This window comes from Cupressus sempervirens, chromosome 10 (genome assembly GCF_028749045.1).
Source record: "Cupressus sempervirens isolate cs-2001-9-10 chromosome 10, ASM2874904v1, whole genome shotgun sequence".
NCBI classification, from domain to species: domain Eukaryota; kingdom Viridiplantae; phylum Streptophyta; class Pinopsida; order Cupressales; family Cupressaceae; genus Cupressus; species Cupressus sempervirens.
The window spans coordinates 376485045-376506301 of record NC_143127.1 but is presented as its reverse complement, the minus strand read 5'-3'; positions in this window follow the sequence as shown (position 1 = coordinate 376506301).

Genomic DNA, 21257 nt, shown 5'->3' with positions numbered 1-21257 from the left:
CTCAATCTTTCTTTTGTCATCATTATTACATTCAAATTTTCTCTTAGTTTGCATAGTATTGTCAAATCTACCACCTTCTCCATAAGATCTACTTCTACCTCTCTAGAATATTCCACCTCCACCTCTTTTTCTTTGTTCATGCTTCTTTGTCAAGATCTCGTCAGCTCTCAAGGCATATTGATATGATTCCTCCACACTTTCTAATTTCACAAAACTTATTTCATCTTGAATTCTAGATTTCAATGCATTTAGATACCTTGCAACTTTCTCAACATCATCATCCATATCTCTATATATGATGTCCAATTTATAGAATTCCTTAGTATACTCCATGATAGTCATGTCCCTTTGTCTCAAATTTTGAAGTTTCCCCAACAAGCTAACTTGGTAAGCAACAGTAAGGAACTTTATCTTTACCTATTCACCATTTTGCAAATCCTCCCACCATAGTGAGGCATGACCTTTTAGCCTAGTAACTATAATTTTCACCTTTCTATTGTCATGAGTGTTTTCAAACTCAAAGAACTTCTCTATGTTAGAGATCCAATCCAACAGAGCATTGACATCCAATTTTCCATTATAAGGAACAACTTCCACAACATGCTTTGAACATGCCCTAGGTAGTACTCTCAACAATATCTCCCCATCTTGATCTTCTTTAGGTTCTAAATTAGGGTTTGGTGCTATAGCTTCATCATCACTCACATCATCAAGATGTGCTCCTCTCATCTAGGCTAACTCCATAGCATCTAATCTGGCTACAAATTTTCTCAATGTATCCAATATGACATTGTTAGAATTTCCTCTACCTCAAACCATCTTTACAATTAGGTTCCTACAAGATCATAACCCTCTGTAAGTCATAGGTTGAATCCTCAGATCTTCCACCCTACAACCAAATCAACTTAGGGTTATCTATGGTCCAATCTCCATAAGGAAGAACTTCATGCTTTGATACCACATGGTGTAAGGAGGGATGAATAGATAGGGCCAAAGACACACCCAACTATCCAAGCACCTTGATGAGTACACACAATAGAAGTAAAATACAAAAAAAATAACACAAAGGAGAGAGAGAAAGTAGTTTATTGATTCATCAAAAATTTTGCATACATGCCCAACTGTAAGGCCTTCTAGGTTATGACTAGATACAAAATGTATTCATAATTTATATTTAAAGCTAACTCTAAAACAAAGCTTGAAGCTCTAACTAAGCTCTAAGCTCTAAGCTAAAGCTAAACCAAATAGCTCTACTTATACTTTCTAAAATGGCTTACAAAAGATTCTAGAACATTACATCAAAGAAAGGTCAACCTTAAAATGGTGAACACTCATCCCTAGACAAGATCATATCAATAAATGTACAAAATAAATTAAATACAAGAGTTAGCTCAAATTAAGAACCAAACACATTAAAAATTGGTCAAAGATGGACCCAAGCATCAATAAAAATAGATTCACTTCGCATATGAAGGATCATTCAGTCAGCACATGAATAGCTTGGTTCACTCTGATGGAACTCGATCACTAAAGGAATAGCTTGCTTCACACTAAAGAGCTCGGCAAGTTCTGAAAATAATTCAGTTTGAACTATTAGAATGAACATAAGTGCAAGATAAAAAGCAACCCAAGATTATCATGTATCACCCATGCATCTTAGTGCACATCTCAATGCTTAGAAATCCTAGGGCCAGGGATGAGGTTTTTTATTACCCAAGGATAAGGGATGAACTTGTCTAATGTAGAGACTAATGTTCTAGGAATGATGTCCTCCCTTACCACCTTTTCCCATTTAGAATTTTTTATCCTTTCTCTTTGAATTCAAAATCAAATAATATCCTACCTTTTCCTCCTTTAATACTTATAACATCTAATTTTCACCCACCGAGAATATCTTTGAATTAGCTTTGTCATCTTCCTATCTAGTAATGACTCCATGGTGAAGTTTATCCCTCCTTTTGTGATCCTATATATATTCATCTTTCCATCATATTGACTATATGTTTCATACTTCCATGGATACTGAAGAAGAAGATGACACATATCCATATTAACAATATCACACAATAGTGTATCCTTTTATTCTCCAATTTGAAAACTCCTCCTAAGATTGTTCATCTACTATTCTATGTTGATTATTTTTAACCAAGAGACCTTGCGAGTGTTATAAATTAAATCCCACCAATATAACTAAGAGAGGGGGGGGGGGGGGGGTAGTATAGTGAATTACTTATATGTCTTAAATAAATTTTATAAACTCTAACAAATCTAAAATATTTAATCAAAAGATATAGAAATCAAAAAATGATAACCATGCAAAATGAAACAAGATATGTTAACTAGGAAAATCTTTGATAAGAGGGAAAAACTTGTTTGGAATGATATAAAAAAAATGATGTACTATTTTTTGGAAATAACAATGGGAAAGTAAGTTCTTAGAGGGAGGGGGATGGGGGGTGAATCAACACTTCAAAATTTTGCCTCTAAAACATGTCACCAACATCCATCTCATCAGTTAACATGTAAACTGAAATAATATAGCATGCATCACATCCATAGCATAAAGTAATTAATACATGACATAGTAAATTAGTTACCTAGAAACCCTACAATGAGAAGGTTAAACTAGGTTGGGAATGACACCCACAAATCTATACTACTATAGTTGAAAAGTGTGGCCTATTATGCCTACAATGTGTTTGATCATGATCTATGATCTAACATGTGAAAGGTATGCCATATTAAAGGCTTACAAAGACTGTTAGGTCCCACTTTGTTAGAGGATTTAAACTTACAATAAAGAAAGCACCCGGTTAAGAGATTTCCTCTATATTACCTATTAGAATGATTCAACACTATGCTCCTTCAGTTATCACCTTTCTTCTTAATGTTAGATATTAGGTCCTTACTATTTAAACCTTGATCCTCTTGATTAGATATGTCTTCTCTCTCCTTTCACTTCTCTACTCTATTCTTCCCAAACTGATTTTTTAATGCATATCTCTATCACAGCCATCTCGACCACAATGAATGCTCTCACAACTCTTAGCATTCATCTCTTGACATCCGTACAAACTCTCTAGTTTTTTCCTTGTCAAATAAGCATTGGTGGGGATGGATTAGGTAAGAATCAATGGTTATGGTTGATCCATATTGTTGCCTTAAGCTTCTATTTTTCTAATGTTGCATGTACTACATAGGGATTTGCAATATAGCTTCATACTTATCTTTTAGAAATGTGAAATATGATTATGTCAGCCCAAAAATGGTTTACATAGAAGTTTGTGCCATTACAAATAGTTATGCCAAAAACTATTCACTCGATATCTATAGGCTTTGATGCTTGGCCTTCACTGTGCTTCTAATGCCATAACTTGGCTTTTGAATAGCTTGACACTCTCTTTTTTCTTGGCACCTGAATCACTCAGCATGTATAGACTTCTTGGCACTTGAGTGACTCGACAGTAACTATCTTCTCTGCACATATTGGCTGACAACTTATGCTCGACATGCTTTGATCACTTGGTTCGCACTGATTTCTTAGCCCCTCATTGTAATTTTGCTAGATTATGACTAAGTTTTTATCCATTGCCTTGTCAAAACCAATCTTTGACTAATAATCTCCCCCTTTGACATGAGTGGAAAAATAACTTTGTCATGTCATATACATTCTTACATTATGCACAAGTCAGAGAATATATTATTCGCTACTCGACTCATATACAAAACTTCATAAATTTAAAAACTTGCACAATTGTTGTTCCTCCCATATTTTAATACCCCTTGATTAAATGCTTCATTTTTATTTCTACTATAATACTCTTGTTGAGTAGATATCTTCCCTGAAAAACATTTTTCCTTCAAAATTTCATAATCCCCCTTTTTGACACTTATGTCATTTGGGTTGTACACTAATTGTGTGTTTTTCGAAAAATGGCTTGTGAAGCTCAATGATTATCTTCAATGTTACATCCTTGATATTGCATGCTACCTCTAGAGATTGAAACTATATGTCTAGCTAGGTAGCAAGGTCAACTAAGTCACCATGAGTTGAAAGATGAGAATCTTTCTTCATAAACGTTTCTACATAGGCTAGTTCCTTATGTAACACTTCTGTGTGAGGAGTTAGCATTAACTAGATACTGATCAGAGTAGATACAATATTAGCATCTATTTCTTGAAACTCATCAACCCTACTCTAAGTCATCAATAACCTATGAAAGTGAATCTGACTTTGACTAGGAGATAGCTTTACAGTATCTCCTATGAGCTATAGATCTCCCTATAGCTAGTCAATAGCCCTTTGGGTTTCCTATGTGAATAATTCAACATTGTATAACTTAGTGTATAGAGAGAAGATGTTATCTAACACTATCTTCACACATTACATCTTGGTTGCTAGATCAACCTATCTAAGTGCAATAGCACTAGATATCTTTTCGACTACCTTGGTATAAAACTTTCTTTTTGACCATTCTAATAATTTGACATTAGAATCCAAGCCTTCATCCTTTATCTTGTCCACAATACTAAAATTTTTCTCTATGATAGGCTTACTTTCATTTGATTCTAGGAAGCTGAAAGCATCAAAGAATATGTCTTTAATGTCATGTAAGACTTTCCTTTTCATGTATTCCCTCCTCAATATTTCTTGCCTCTTTTTCTTTTGTAGAGTTTCCTATAGAATACTCATTTATTCAATAGTGATTGTGTTTAATCAAAATTTGGGAGCTCAATCACTTCATCTAAAATTACATCCTCAAATGATATAACTTCAACGCTCTTGGGTGTGTGGGAACTCGGCCTTGATATTTGCAGTGGTGTATCCTGGGTACTTGACCATTGAAGAGTTTGATTGCTAAGATGAGATGTAGAATCTTGCAATGTGACCAATGTCTATAAAACAATCTATTTCTAAGGCTTAGTAGTCAATTCAAACTCTTTAATATTGTCATCTTCCTTCTATATGACACCCGAAGATGATGGATTAAATACAAGACTTGCCTCTTGACCTATGTGTACTTCAGTTCCATCCTTCTCAATAGTTACTACTACTGATAAACCTAAACTATTTAGGCTTGGCACTAATGTGTTTGTGTGTTGTGCTTCTATCTCTTTCATCTGAAATACAACTATGGGCATTGTAGATGGTGTTAGTTGCATAGCCTCTTGCTGATCCTAGTTTATTCTTTGATCTTTCCATAGATCCTATGACTCCTTTTCTTTCAGCTATGGTGGAGGCACATTTGATGTGTCTTTTGGTTTATACCCTAGAGATACAAGTTCTAACTTTTGAAATTCATCAACTCTCACCAATATAAGATTTGTGCATAGCATTTCTACATTGGTAGAGTCCTATAGGATTTTCTTCAAGTCATCCTTAGTCAAAGGATTCACATTCTATGTTGAATTATCAAAAACATCCTTGATAATAACAACTGAATCCTATTGACTCTCTTTGTCTATATGTGGAAGATCAGTACTTAACACTTGCACATCCTAACATCCTGCTACTAATCTTCAACTATGGCCTCCTCTATTGTTCCTTCAATACCTTCCACATTAGCTTCCTTGATAGGGTTTTCATCCTTTTCTTTCTCTTCCTCATTCTTCTTAGGCTCTTTCCTTTCTCGCTCACTTGTTCCTTTAATTTTTGGAGTGGATAACCCATATATTGATTTCTAAAATGATGTACTTTTGGTTACAACATCTTCTATGTTCTTCTTTAAAATATGGAAAGCTCTATATTGGGGGAAAATTTACTTTTATGCTTTTTCAGGCTTTAACAATCATCTTTTTATATAATTTAGGCATAACTTGCACTAGTGTTGTTTCCCTCATTTGTCTCTTAGTTTGTAATTTGTATTTCCATTTCTTTTTTATAAAGACTTTTAAGTAATGAGTTGGAAATTTCTAGAGAAGTTTTCTTTAATGTAGCCATCATGTCATATATGTCATCCTCAACTTTATTTTTGTTAACTTATCCTAACTTATCAAAATCTACATGTGTGGAACTAGATAAATTTGCATTGGTAGTAATGTTTTCACATAAATAACCAATACTAGAGGACAGATTGTGGCTTACCATCTTGTATTGACTCCAGTCATCTGACTTTGTGTTCTCCTCATTTAAATCCTTTTGAAGTGTGTACTTCTTCCTTAGTCTTTTTAAAGTCTTCTTAGTAGGCTCACTCACCTTTGCTATGTCAATGACCCTTTTTCCTTTTGGCTTTGTCACTTTTTTAGCTTGAGCACTGGTTGCCCTTGTGCTTGAGCTAGTTATAGGTGTAGCTAGCTTTTGTTGTGGCTTCTTCATAGGCTTCTCAGTTTTCTCCACTATCTGCTCCTTTTATTTCCTCTTCTTGGTCTTTTCTTTAGTTGCTTCCTTGGCTTCTTTTCCCTTGGAACCTTCTACATCTTCACTTTGATCTTCACCTATCCCTTGTGTTAATTCTAATGGGGCTTGGCCTTGTTCTTCCTCTTCATCATCGTCATCTTTTTATTCTTCTCCACCTTCACCAAATCTCTATTTTAGCTTCTTAACTAGTTTGTTCTTATTCCTAATAATTGTAGCTTTCTTTAAATCATTTGTTATCATATATTTTTCTTCCTCACAATTTCCAAATGAGATTGCACTCTTGTCAATGTCTTCTGATAATAAAGTTGTTATTTCTATAGAGGCTTCATCCACATTGACCTCATATGGAAATGGTTTTAGCCATTTGACCCTGGGTATTGCTGCTTGCACATATGTGTGGTCTTCATCCACTAGGAAAAAAATATCATTATAATGTTTTTCCACTAATGATAGGGCATATCCATCGAGTTGTGGTGCCAAAAAGGTGACAGACTTTTTTTTTGTTTTCTATTTTCAATAGCACATACACGCTACAATTTTTTTTTTTTTTTTTAATATTTTTCTATTAGCAAAATCTAAAAAGTATATATGATGGGCTACACACCCGCAACCCATCATTTTCATCAGCATTTTCTACTATTCCTACAAAGAGCAATGCAAGCACAAGTTAAAAATCCAACATTTTCACCATTTTTTGCCAAAATGCCTCCTCGTCGATGAAATCCAAGACCACAAGCGCACCCATGATGATGCCATAAGTGATATAAACTTAACTTTGCATTGTTTGAGATGTTTTTCATAAAATTTTGTAGGTTTTTTATACTGTTTTGTAGGGTTTTTACAAATTTCATTTAGATTTATTTATTTATTTGGATTTCAATAAATTTTTTATCAAGAAATGTCCATAATCAACTAGCAAATCCACAAGAACCTCAAAACCCTCAAGAACCTCAAACCAAAACCCTCCTCAAGAAGAACAACAAATTTCACAACCCGAACCAATTGCAAGACCTCCGCCAAGCACACAAGAAAATATAATAAATGAAATAGAGAGAGGCAAAATTGAATTAGAAAGACTCATTGCTCGGTTGAAAGAATCCGAACAAACCAATCCAATGAGGGCTCAATTGGAATCATCCCTTGAATCCATTAACACCCAGATAGTATCAGTTAGTGGTAAGTTAGATATTTGGCAGATTAAGAGGAATGAACAAAAAATATTTTATGAAAATAAATTATCATATGAAGATGTTAAAAAAAAAGAAATACCAAAAGGTAGTATATGTGCATTATTTAGAAAACCCAGTGAGCAAAATACTATTAGAGAGGGTACTAAATGATTCCCCATCCATTGGTGCATACATGATGCTATTATAAATAATTTTTGGGATAGATGGTATATGGTTTTTGATGCCCCTCCTTGAAACAATCATGAGGTCCCCATGTATTTTTTGAAAAAATTATATTGTGAGTTTTTCCTTGGGGAGATCCCCAATTATTTTTTATATATTAGACTCCCAGGGTAGAGGTGGGGGGTCATCATTTGAGAGGCTGAGAGTATGTCGTGACCCTAATGTAGTTAGGGCACCTGTGGTCAAGTCGTAGCTCAAGCATCTGACTATTCCTTCAGTTGTGAAGGAACATGTAGAGGTCAGTTCTCTAGGGACCATTAATGCTTTGACATAGACCCTCATCCATTCCACAATCCCATTAGTTGAGTGGGAAGCTTATGTGCATCATGGTCACATGTGCTCTTCATGTGGATCCCTATGCATATTTGGCACTCATGCTGGAGATGGTGTGGATGATGGGCTTGTCACCGATCAGTTCCTGAATGACACATTTGGCATTGACGCATAGGTAAATTACAATTATAATTTACTAATTTGATCACATTTCATATGTATAGGGAATGATTAATTAATTAGCATCTATTGACATTGTTCAAAATTCAGGGTTAGAGTGTTGCTGGGCCTAGCAGTGATCCTCCAAGCCCATTTTTTGTCCCTTCCACGAGTCTAGATGTATGTATAAATTTAATCATTTAAATTAATACATATATTTATTATGTAATCATATTAAGGATTGAAAAAAAAATTATGCATGTGCATCAGTTCTCCATAGGACCCTCAACCTTTACTATGAACTCGGAGCATAGACATTGTACGAGCTTCACACAGGTACAATTGTTTCATGTTAATTTAATTCATTTGATTATATTTATTTCATGTTTCATGTTATATGTAACATGTATTTTATGACATGTAGCTCATGATGGTGTACACACCTCCTCATCTACGATAGTCTATTGATAGTGGAGTTGCCACAGTTGTGGCTAGCTCACAGCCATTGATGGAGGTATGAATTTTTATTTTATTTTTAGTTGTTGTTTATAATAGTTATTCTCAAAATTTCTAATTCTATTTATAAGTGATTATATTTATTGAATTGTTGTAGGGTCTCGTCACACCTGATCATCTACGAGCATTCGAGGTGGACTTACAAAGTGACTATTTGATGGCAGTGAGAAAATAATTGATTTTGTGTGTACATATATTTGATTTCAATGTATAATAAATATTGATTCATATGTACTTTCTTTGTATCAATTGGAGTTGGAGAAGAGCCTCAAGAAGAGGTCGAGTGAGCATGTCAGGAGGACCCCATCATTTGCACCGTCTCCCTCCACATGATCGCAAAGGACGTCGAGAGACTTGTTTCCTTAGGAAAAGATATAGTTGATCTAGACATGTATATATATAGGCATTAGTGGACATATTTGATACACATTTGATGTATGTGACATTCTATATTTGATGTATGACATTATTCAACTTATGACATTATTGGTTATCATAATATATTATGTGTTTTTTAATGTACATGACATTATTGGTTATCATTTTATATTATATGTTTGTTCATGTATGACATTAAATTAGATATGTTCGTGTATGACATTAAATTAGATATGTGCATTTATGACATTATATTTAGATATGCTTATGTATGACATTAAATTCAATACCTAATCTATTCAAAACTTTGATAGAATATTGATTAACAATAAACTTTATCATTGTTTAAGCATAAGTTAATCATTTGCAATATGTCATCGTCATATGATTTATGATCTTGTTCATGTTTAAAGTTTTCCTTTTCTGTCATTTGTTTATCAAGTTTAATTCAATACCTAATTAGTTTGAATTTTTGATACAATATTGATTGGCAATAAACTTTATCAGTCAAGATTGATTAGGACCTCCTGGCAATAAACTTTATTAGGCAATATTTGTGGACCTCCTGGCAATTGGTCACCTAAATGAGAACCTTGAGATTTATTAGGAACTCCATTAAAGAAATCAGTAGTTTGAAATTACTCTATCCAACAAAATTAGATCAAAAGTTCTCTAAACATTTATGTTAAAAATAAGATAAAAATTTGATCGCAAGTGGTCACAAAGTTTGTGTAGAAGAAAAAATCATTGTTACAAAAAGAATATAGACAAGAAGAAAAAACACAATTAGCTTGTTGAGCTTCAATACATAACTACCATTCTTTATCATCAATTGAAAAATGTCAGAGATAGTAGAGAAAAGATGGATTATTTGCAAAAAAAAGTCATTTAAAAAATCATAAATTTAACATAATCACTGATAGTTTTATGTGTTTCCATACATTAATGATTGTAACATAATCACCAGTTGATTGTAATGTGTTGTTATTATTCTATAGTAACTAGATTAAGGTAAAAATAAAAGTTTAATAAATAGTTGTGATGTATAAGAAAGAGAGATATCTCACATGAGAGGGGGGCGAATCTAAGATGACACATAAGATACTTGTAAGAGGGAGCTATACTTGTTAACAAATCTACAATGCATGTTATGGAAAATCATAGAGCACCTTTAAAAGGAAATAAAAGAGTATGACAAGTGGAAGGAACATGTTGTTTTGTAGACTCATATTCAAATTTGGGTGTCAATTTTCTAATGAAGGATTCAAGCACTGCAACTTGGTAGTTTTGGCTCATGTTATCCTTTTATCTCACTCTATATTGTATCTCACTCTCTCTTATTCCCCCCCTCTTTATATTTCTATTTTTTCCATATCTATGTAGCCATCTATCCTCTACATCTCCCCCCTCACTAATGTAGAGATGTTGAGCAAGAAGTGAGGTTTAAGCACTTTCTTCTTCCTAATCTACCAAACTAAACTTTTGGCCTTCCTAATATCTTACTCCTTTAGGATATTATTTTTTTGGCCTATCCAACATGATAGGGTCATTTGTGAACTCCTCCAAGGTGAGTACTTCTCCAATCAAGATCTTGCACCTTTTTGTTTTAGGGATACTACCCCTATTCCAAGCCAATAACTGTAACTCTTCACCAATGGCTTCACCAACCCCAAGTTTCTATTGGGATACCTTCCTTATGTTGAAATGATTGAGAATCAACTCTTGGTTTAACCCTCCAATTATCATACAATACAAAATGTTCACTATCATAGAATTCCTTGTAGGTCTCCTACTCTGATTTTCTAGACTTAAATTCCTCTTAGGTTGAAATCTAACTATTCTATGGGTAGATTCAAACACCCTTTTAAAATTTATTTAAGACTCCAAAGCCTAGATTCCCAATTCCATTCCTGTAGCACCTAACCCATGTAAAGTACATAGACCTAATAAGGTCACACTAGGTTTGGTTTTCAAAGTAATTACTAGATAATTGGTGCATGGCCTCAAACCTCCTCTACTCACCAATATTTATCATCTTCAAATTATGATGAAACACAATAATATTTCCACTTTTTTCTATTACATATTCCCCCTTATGAAAATACTCATGGAACTAATAAACTCTTCATCTCCTCCTTGCAACACTTCTCTAGTTCATGTCTTTGCTTGACTCATATCTTAACTATAACACTTCTCTTCCTGAGTAGCATTCACCAATAGTTCATTTCTCCCCCTTTGACTCATATCTTCTATTTTTACATCACTACCTTTGATATAAGTCCATTCAATATTTTATCTTCATTAACAATTTATCAAAATTTTAAACTAAATTTCCTCTTTTTCTTAACATCTTTAAAGTTAGTCAATATTGATTATCCATTGTCACATAGGAATATATTTATATTTTGTAGAAAATATTTTATATCTACTCATACTCTTATCATCCCTAGTTATGACAAACAACACAGAACAATGAGTTGCCTCTAGCAATTTGATGTTTTTAGTGAAGGATACAGAGTTATAGAGTTGGTGACAATGTGGATGTGTAATGAATATTAAAAAAATGAGTAAACAAGAAGCCATTAGACACATGACCTAAAATGTGGTATTTTCATGCATTCATTGGGTTTCAATATTATGGCTTTGTGAGAGCAATGTTATCACTACAAAGAGATTCACACCTTGAAGGTGAGTGCAATGTACCCTTCTCAAACATAATCAATTTGAGAATGATTAGGCTTTTTTGAGTTTTTTTGTAGACTAATTTGGTAGACAAGGGAGAACTCCAAATTGGAGAGGACAAGGTTTATTGAGAAATGATTTGTTCATGGACAATGTCAACCTTGAATTTGCATAAGGTTACTATTTAAATTAAGTTTACATTTCAGCACAAATTATTCCTAGACCTTTCTCGAAACTTTGGATGGGGCTAAATAAGAATGCTAATAACTTTTTGTTGAAAGATAATGCCTAGATTTAATGCAATAAAATTTCTTGTTTTTGAAGTTGGCATAAAAAGTTACAAGTCAATTTTGAAGGTCTAAAAGACTCCTAAAAAACTCGAGAGTGTTTGTAATTAGTGTAGTGGAGAATGTTCAAGAATGCCTGAGAATGTTTGAGCATTGAAGGGGATAAGATGAGGTTAGGGATAAGGTTTATCTAGCCACTTGGAGCTAATAGAGTAGATAGTTTGATCCCACGATGAGAGATTGAGAGAGATTTGGCAGTTGGCAACTCTGTACTGGCCAATACTGCAAGTTTTAGCATCGTCCAAGATGGCATTGTAAAATAAAAACAAAGTGTGATCTCCAAAAAGTGAGAGAGATTATTGTAGGTATCTGCAACATGGTCTTGCAGGAACTAGAATTGCATCCATACCTCACACGAGCTCCAAGATATGCCCCATCAAAGATCACAACCCTATGGCATTTAGTGACCCTTAGGGACATTCCGGTTCGGCATGCTCGAGAACATTCGAGCACTAAAGGGGATAGGATGAGGTTAGGGATAGGGTTTACTTGGCCACCTAGAGCTAACATAGCAAACAGTTTGATCCCACGATGAAAGGTGAGAGAGATTTGGTAGTTGGCAACTTTGTACTAGCCAATACTACAAGTTTTAGCATCACCCGAGATGGCATCGTAAAATGAAAATAGAGTGTGATCTCCAAAAAGTGAGAGAGATTATTGTAGGTCTCCACAACATGGTCCTGTAGGAACTAGAATCACATCCATACCTCACATGAGCTCTGAGATATGCCCCATCAAAGATCGCAGCCCTGTGGCATTTAGTGACCCTTAGGGACATTCCAGTTCGGCGTGCCCAAGAATGTTCAAGCGTTGAAGGGGATAGGACAAGGTTGGGGATAGGGTTTACCTACCCACCCAAAGCTAATTGAGCAGATAGTTTGTTCCCATGACAAAAGGTGTTAGAGATTTGGCAGTTGGAAACTTTGTATTGGCCAATACTGCAAGTTTCAACATCACCCGAGATGACATCGTAAAATGAAAACAATGTGTGATCTTCAAAAAGTGAGAGAGGTTATTGTAGGTATCTACAACATGGTCCTATAGGAACTAGAATTGTATCCATACCTCACATGAGCTTTGAGATATACCCTATCAACGATTGCAGCCCTATGGCATTTAGTGACCCTTAGGGACATTCCGGTTCGGCATGCCTGAGAATGTTCCAGCACTAAAGGGGATAGAAAAAGGTTAGGGATAGGGTTTACCCAGCCATCTAGAGCTAACATAGCAGATAGTTTGATCCCATGATGAAAGGTGAGAGAGATTTGGCAGTTGGCAACTTTGTACTGGCCAATACTACAAGTTTTAGCATCACTTGAGATGGCATCATAAAATGAAAATAGAGTGTGATCTTCAAAAAGTGAGAGAGTTTATTGTAGGTCTCCACAACATGGTCCTATAGGAACTAGAATTATATCCATACCTTACACGAGCTCCGAGATATGCCTCGTCAAAGATCGCAGCCCTATGGCATTTAGTGACCCTTAGGGACATTCCAGTTCAGCGTGCCATAGAATGTTCTAGCATTGAAGGGGATAGAATGAGGTTAGGGATAGGGTTTACTCAGCCACCCAGAGCTAACAAAGCAAATATTTCAATCCCACGATAAAAGGTGAGAGAGATTTGGTAGTTGGAAACTTTGTACTAGCCAATACTGCAAGTTTTAGCATCACTTGAGATGGCGTCGTAAAATGAAAACAGAGTGTGATCTCCAAAAATTGAGAGAGGTTATTGTAGGTCTCTACAACATGAACCTGTAAGAACTAGAATTACATCCATACCTCACACAAGCTCTGAGATATGCCCTATCAAAGATCGAAGCCCTATGGCATTTAGTGACCCTTAGGGACATTCTGATTCAGCGTGCCCGAGAATGTTCAAGAACTAAAGGGGATAGGGTTTACCTAGCCACCCAAAGCTAACAGAGTAGACAGTTTGATCCCACAATCCTTTTTCCACTAAGTTGCAAATTTGAAGAACTTTTACAACTTTCAACAATGCAACTTTGCACAAAAAGTGCAATTTTTACATTTTTCGCTTGACTCCAATTCTATGACTTAGAAAAGTTTTGGCAATAGTAAAACCTCAAAGGAATATAGGAATATAGATAGTTTAATGGTTATTTCCTAAAAGTTGCTAATGCAACTTTACAATTTTTGCACTTTTTGGAATTTCAACTAACCACCAACCTAAATGAATCCTAATCATTCCAAATGATTATTATAGACTCAAAACCACTAAACCAACCTACAAAAGTGCAAAAATTTGTAAAATGCAAAAAGTTGCTAAGAGCAATTTTTGCAAATAATAGTTGTCAAATTGAACATGAGGTTGTATGGTGTTCCAACAATCCAAATGGAAGTTATAACTACTTGAAGGCATGTAATTAAGATCCCCACACGTGGAAAAGGTCATTATACGAATGGTGGACAACATTGGTCAATAAAAAACTCAGATTTTATGCCTTTCTAACTATTTTTTCAATTACGTATGACTTATACAGATTGGTGGTGGTACAAGTCTTATATCGTTGGATAGAGGGTTGAGTCAGGATTCCATTTCAATTAGTTTGAGGTCTTTATCTTGTATACAAAAAAAATTCTTCAAGGGAAACATGAGGTGAGATTTTATCTTTAGAATATGAGACATAGGGCTTAGCTTCTTTTTTCTCTTTGGAACTACTTTCGGGGTTTTTCCTTGAGAACTTCAGTACTCTTCAATTTTGTCACAAATTCTAGGAGGGATTCCTAGCTATGGGTAGTTCAAACATCTATTAGTGGTTTGTGAATTATTGTACACATGCTAATTGAGGACATAAATTAACTCTAATTGACCTCTTTATGTTATTATTTGCTCATTATTACAAATGGCCTTCTAAGGTCATTAAAACTTGTAATGAGTTTAATCATTGACATGTGATCTTGTTTTGATCATAGATTGATCATATTATAATCAAAGCATTAATGTAAGCCTTAATGAATGTATAGTTTTCCCTAAATTTTGAGTGCATAAAAAGGGGTATGTGCTTGCTCCAAAGGTGGATTTAGTGTTTTCTCCAAACAAGAGTTTCATTTTATGTTGGAAGTCATCTAATATAACCAAAGTGAAGGTGTTTCAACCATTTTTGGGTTCTAGAGACATTGCAAAGTAAGATTTCTAGAAAGCCCTAGGGTAAAGGGGCTAGAAAGGAGGGTTTTGTAAAAACCATTGTAAAGTTGATCATGAGACCAAAAAAAAAAAAAAGAATCCTTGCATTTGAGTCATTTCTTAAGACTTTTTTGGGTCATGGGATTTCAAAAAATCAAGGGATTGTGAGTTGCTTTGTAAATGGCCTTAAACTAGGCCTAGTTGGCAGACTGAAATAGCCATTTTTGAGTGATATTTTACAAAACAAGTGTAGTTGGTTTTCAAGTATATTTTAGAGCGAGGAAAAGGGTATTTTAATCACCCAATAGTTTAGGAATTTTTGTGGGAAATTTTGGAGAAAACAACAAATTAGTGACTGGCAAGGGCTAGTTGGAACAAGCCTAGAAGAGGCAAAATCAAGAAAGTGTAAGAGATGAGTTGCTGAGAGTGTGCAAGGAGTTGGAACATGTTAGTTGGGATGTTTTGAGATGATTGAAGGTGTTGGGGTCATGGCATGAAGCCAAGGACGAGTTTTGGTATGTTGGAGGCACCAGGGTACACTAGCTGCATGGTGAACAATGTGAGTGTTTAGAAGACAAATTGAAGATTTGGGTTAACCTCTTAGACATGGTTGTCGAAAGATTTTACCAAGTCAGAGACCTCCTCTTGAACCCTAGTAGATTCTAATTCCTTGGGTAGATTCCAAGAATACAAGAGAATCCCAAAGTTGAGTTGTGGTTCCTAGGGGAATACAGGAGGGCTTTGCATCAAAGACACACACTTGTTGTATAGTCACTGATATTGTGATCATTAATGAACTTGAACAACACCATGTTAGAAATAGTGTTGTGAAAAAGGACTACAAAATAGAGGGAAATGACCATCAAATGAAATGTCCCTTTTCTGATTTTTTTATGATATTTTCAACCTCTAATCAGATCTTTAAAATCAAACAGCTAATATCCCAAAGATCCACCAAATTCCTCAAGAAACCCCAAATCGAGTATGTTGAAAATAGTGCTGAAAGCTTCACAACTTCACAAATTATTAATGAATCTGAAAATGGAAATTTTTACAGAACTTTCAGCAGCATAACAGCCTACAAATTGACATTTCCAGATCCGTATAGCCTTTACACAACAGCTCGAAAATGTAGGACCAAAACTATGCTCATCGGGCTCCCGAAATAGCACAAAATATGCCCGGAAACACCACAAGAACACTAATAATCTATCTCAGAAGTTTAATCACGTCCCAATATATATATTCAGCTCTATTTTAACAACTTAAAGTATAAAATACATCAGCAACCAAAACTGATATGAAATACTCAACCGGAAACACCAAACTCTTACAAAAATACACCCGGAAACTCACAAATCTACACTGTTCAGCACAAAGGCAAACTCTGTATGAGCATGCACATGGAATGGCTTCAAACTCCCGTCCTTAGCCTTCCTGGAAACCTGCAAACTCCCATTCTTGGGTCTCCCTGGAAACCTGCAAACTCCCGTTCTTGGGTCTCCTTCTCCACAGGTTTGGCAGCCTCTGAAGAATAACAAAGAATGAGCGAAAATCAAGTCTGGAATGAGCCCAAAATGCCTCCAAACCCCTTAAAAGAGGGCATAACTGTAACTCACGTCCAAGAGAGGTTAATGAAACTTATTTTAATAATAATTTTCATTTATTAGTCCAACGGTTTCCAAAGATTAACCCCCTTTTTCCGAAACTTCACTTTCTTGGGCCCGCCTGCCTTAGCAAAGATTTTCTTTTTAAATTATTTGAAAAGGGGACATGACAAGTCCTCCCCTCCCAATCATTGCTTGTCCTCAAGCAATGGCTGAACAATAAACCAATCAATCCTCCTGGATCCCAAATGTAGTCATGAACTATACTACTACCAATTAACACAGACTCCTGCAAGATCCTCTGCAATATGACCAAGAGGAATCCATAATCAAACTGGCAATTATAGCTCAACCAAACTCCAAAATCACCATTACCACAATCAAAAACCCATGAGGCATAAACTCTTAGAACATCAGAACCCAAGTAAAGTGGACAAATCAAACTACCAACATAGTAAATACCATCAACACATCCCACTGGCCTATATGGAATGTACAATCCAACTCTGCAACAATGGTGAACCCTCTCGAATGAAACTATACCAAGTATGGAGAATCCACACACTGTACAACTCCTACAGTCAACACAACTCTGCAAATCATCGGCCACTATCTCATAACCATAACTCCCATACACTGCTGATGGTGAAAAGACATTACAAGATAACGAGTAAGAAATGGAATCCAAACCAAATTTGTCTGCCATCAACTCCTCAGCACAGGGATCAAATGCTAACTGATGTACATACCCTGCAATATAATGTTGATAAAAAAAACCAACCTCAGTCAACAGCTCACCATGAAGAAGTGATACAACCCACTGATCACCAGCTAAGTCAAGAGATGTCATAGCCAAAGGAGTAGAATCAATAACAACACCTGCTAAAGCATCACTCCAAAAATCTTGCTCTAAGTCATGTATTATCAACCTGTCAATTGCAGGACCTATCACCATGTCATGCCCATCACAAATCTCATCCCGAGGCATCAAACTATCCCATAACTGATGATAAGCACTAGGAACCAAAGTACATCTCTGTACCATCATCTCATCAACATGGTCATCAAAGGTAGATAGATGAGCATACCTCACAGTGTAATGCCGATAGAATGCACCAATCTCAGTTAGTGGCTTAGACTGCAATCCAGATGTAACTAACTGCAATCGATCATTAACCAAGTTGGAACTGACTACTACCTCTGAAGACATTGCGAAGGGAGTAGTATTACTAGTAGGAACCATGCCAACTATCAGCTGACCAACATCACACATGGTCTTTGATACAACATCTCTAGTCTTCGTGCCATTAGTACTAGAGGTCACCACCATGTTAGGCACACCACAAAAATCTGCTACAACACCCAACTCAATTGAACCTGACTCTAGTGGGAATGAACCTGATATGCCAATGTTAGTATCAAGGATGGATGCATCCCCATCTCCACTGTCTCTAACAATCTCGGCCATGGACATCCTCGGATCACCAAACACCATAGCTTGTGACTATATAGAATCAGGTAAAGACTGTAGTCGCTCTAACTCCATGGTCACCTTAGCCAAATGAAACTGTGACTCCTTGAGAGCCAATTGTGTACTCTCAAGAATCTCAGAAATCACCTCAAGCTGCTCAGTAAGATCACTCACCTCATCTTCCTTGGCCAATAATGCATCACATGCTGTACTGCCCCACTCCATAAGATAATCTCTGTCGGCTACCAACTGCATATAATTCTGTCTCAAAATCCGAATAGCCTCCCATAAAGAGTGGATCTCTGTCAAGGAAAGATAACTTCCTCCCTGCTCATCACTAGTAGGAGAACCCCATCCATAAACTACTAACAACTGACGAGCAGCATCAAAATGTTGGCAAGTGATAGAAATGTCTTGGTCACTAACTCTCAACTGATTAGACAAATGATGGCACTGGCTTGACTGTCTCCTAAAAACCTCCTCTGATGCACTATCTGAAGGAGTGTCCTCAAAGTTACTAGTCTCTAGAGTATTACCATCCATATCCTGTGAATCAAATCTAAAGCTCATATCAACATACAGAGTATCAAAAACATTAGCATTGCTGTCCAACTCCTCTATACCCAAGGAAACTAAGTCTTCAAAACTGCCCATTGCATCCTTCTGGATGTCATCAATGCCAATGTGATCCTGGGACTCATCTATACACACTGCCAAATATGAAATATCATCAACACATTCCAGCAAGTATGGCCGACTGGATATATGAACAAAGCCCAACATTGGTGTATAAAAACTAATACCAACATCAGACAAGATACTGGCACAAGAAAAGACAACACCATGTAATCTGCTAATCAAATCCATGATAGCACCCAAACAAACACTGCTACCAAAAAGTGTTAAAGATCTCCAGCCAACTGAATCCCAAATGCCAATATAAAAATCTCGAATCCATATCCGTAAACTAGAATTAGCTGGTAACTCAAGCAAAATCCTGACTTGAGTAATATGACCAATACCAACTAACTCCACATACCTGTCATGATGAGATAATGTAGTGACAATACTGTCTTCACACACCTTTAGCTGGCGGGATAAATCATGTGAAGTACTACTAGCCTCAACCTCATGTGACGAAGCATCTAACTGTGCCTGGTACTCTCTCTCAAAAAAGTCATGAATGCTCAATGTCTGCTCATCTACACCAGGTATCTCACCATCATGCACAACAACATCCTCATAATCATCATCCTTGAGGTCAAATCTATCTATCACTCTTTGACTAAAATCATCAAATGTAGTTACCTGATCATGACCTTGAGTAGTCATTCCATGATACCACCAATCATAGGCTGCATCTTCCAAGTGTAGACTTGCAATTTTAACAACATCACTCTCCTTCATGGGGTTAAGTGTGAAGAAGGTCTGTAATTTTTGTAGCCATGCTCTAGCTGAAATTTTATTTGTTCCATCAAAAGTAGGTGCTATAAACTTGCTTATTTTATTTTTGAGCTCTCTTCCACTTATGTCATGCTCCCTTCTGTACTCTTTCTTGGGCATCAAAGTGTTCATCATATCCACATATTCTCTAAAAGGAACTGAACTACGAAAGTCATCATCTAAGCCATTATAAGTAGCTCTTAATGTAATCAAGTTACCTGTAACCTCTTCCATAGGATTAATGGCTGGATTTGGTACTGGTGGCTCATCTGCAGGCAAGAAAATAGTTTTGGTTGATTTAGATGGTGTGGATTTCAGATTTCTTGGCTCCTCTGAAGTGCTCCCTTTCTCATTAATAGATGCAACTCCTTGTAGTTTTTCTGTCAATATTCGCAAAGCCTCTCTAGTTTTTGCCAAACTATCCACTGTTTGCTTCTGAGTATTTTGGATGTCTTGGAAGAATTTCTTTGCCATCTTATCTGGATCAGCCATACTTTTCCCTTCCTTGGATTTTGTACTTTTACTTTCAACTGGAGGTTTGATCAAAATTTCTTTATTCTTTTCTCGCTGCAAATATCTTTTTTCTCTTTCACTTAGTTGCATGCAACCATAAATTTTGACATGCAACTGATTAGAAGCAACATGCAACCACCAAATTCACCAAGAACTAACATGCATATGATTAGAAGTAGAATGCAACCATAAATTTTGACATGCAAGATTTGGGTAGTTATCAAAACTAACATGCAAGATCTGGGTAGTTGTCAAAACTGACCTGCAACTTCTACAAACCCTCAGGCTGGCAAGATCATGGCTCTGATACCACTGAAATGTCCCTTTTCTTATTTTTTTATGATATTTTCAACCTCTAATCAGATCTTTAAAATCAAACAGCTAATATCCCAAAGATCCACCAAATTCCTCAAGAAACCCCAAATCGAGTATGTTGAAAATAGTGCTAAAAGCTTCACAACTTCACAAATTATTAATGAATCTGAAAATGGAAATTTTTACAGAACTTTCAGCAGCATAACAGCCTACAAATTGACATTTCCAGATCCGTATAGCCTTTACACAACAGCTCGAAAATGTAGGACCAAAACTATGCTCATCGGGCTCCCGAAATAGCACAAAATATGCCCGGAAACACCACAAGAACACTAATAATCTATCTCAGAAGTTTAATCACGTCCCAATATATATATTCAGCTCTATTTTAACAACTTAAAGTATAAAATACAGCAGCAACCAAAACTGATATGAAATACTCAACCGGAAACACCAAACTCTTACAAAAATACACCCGGAAACTCACAAATCTACACTGTTCAGCACAAAGGCAAACTCTGTATGAGCATGCACATGGAATGGCTTCAAACTCCCGTCCTTAGCCTTCCTGGAAACCTGCAAACTCCCATTCTTGGGTCTCCCTGGAAACCTGCAAACTCCCGTTCTTGGGTCTCC